This window comes from Odontomachus brunneus, unplaced genomic scaffold, assembly GCF_010583005.1.
Source record: "Odontomachus brunneus isolate Ranch 3 - 2012 unplaced genomic scaffold, Obru_v1 Obru_scaffold_483, whole genome shotgun sequence".
In the NCBI taxonomy this organism is placed as follows: domain Eukaryota; kingdom Metazoa; phylum Arthropoda; class Insecta; order Hymenoptera; family Formicidae; genus Odontomachus; species Odontomachus brunneus.
In genome coordinates, this window is record NW_022639933.1 from 355 (window position 1) to 838 (window position 484).

A 484-nucleotide genomic window follows, 5' to 3' on the forward strand; every position below is an offset into this window, starting at 1 on the left:
ACCTGCACGTCACCGTCAGGCTTCAACACAGCCGCGTCCGCGATTCAGTGTTGCACTTGCGGAGTTCTCACAAAACATCGCAGGTGCCGCGTGCGCGACTGAAAAAGGCGACTTCAGCTCGTCTGACTATCATTCCGGATGCAGCCTCTGTTGTTTCCTCGCCAAACAGAGCCGAATCTCATTCGGACCGGTTCCGACACTCACGAAAGGAGACGGACTAGCGCCTCTATCCTCTGAGTGACTATCATCCTCCGAAAGGAGGATTCATTCCCAGCGCGGAGGCGCAGGGCAATTCCAAGCGTGTCCTTCACTGGGCCACGCCGTGCTCTTAAGCACAAGAGCACTCTCGCACTTTCCTCACACCATCTGACGAGGCTCCTGGATAGGAGAGCACGCACCATACTCGCGCAACTGAAGGTAGCAGTCGACGGAGGTTCGACGGCATTACGAACCAGCCGCTCTACACCTCAGGCCGTTCGAAACA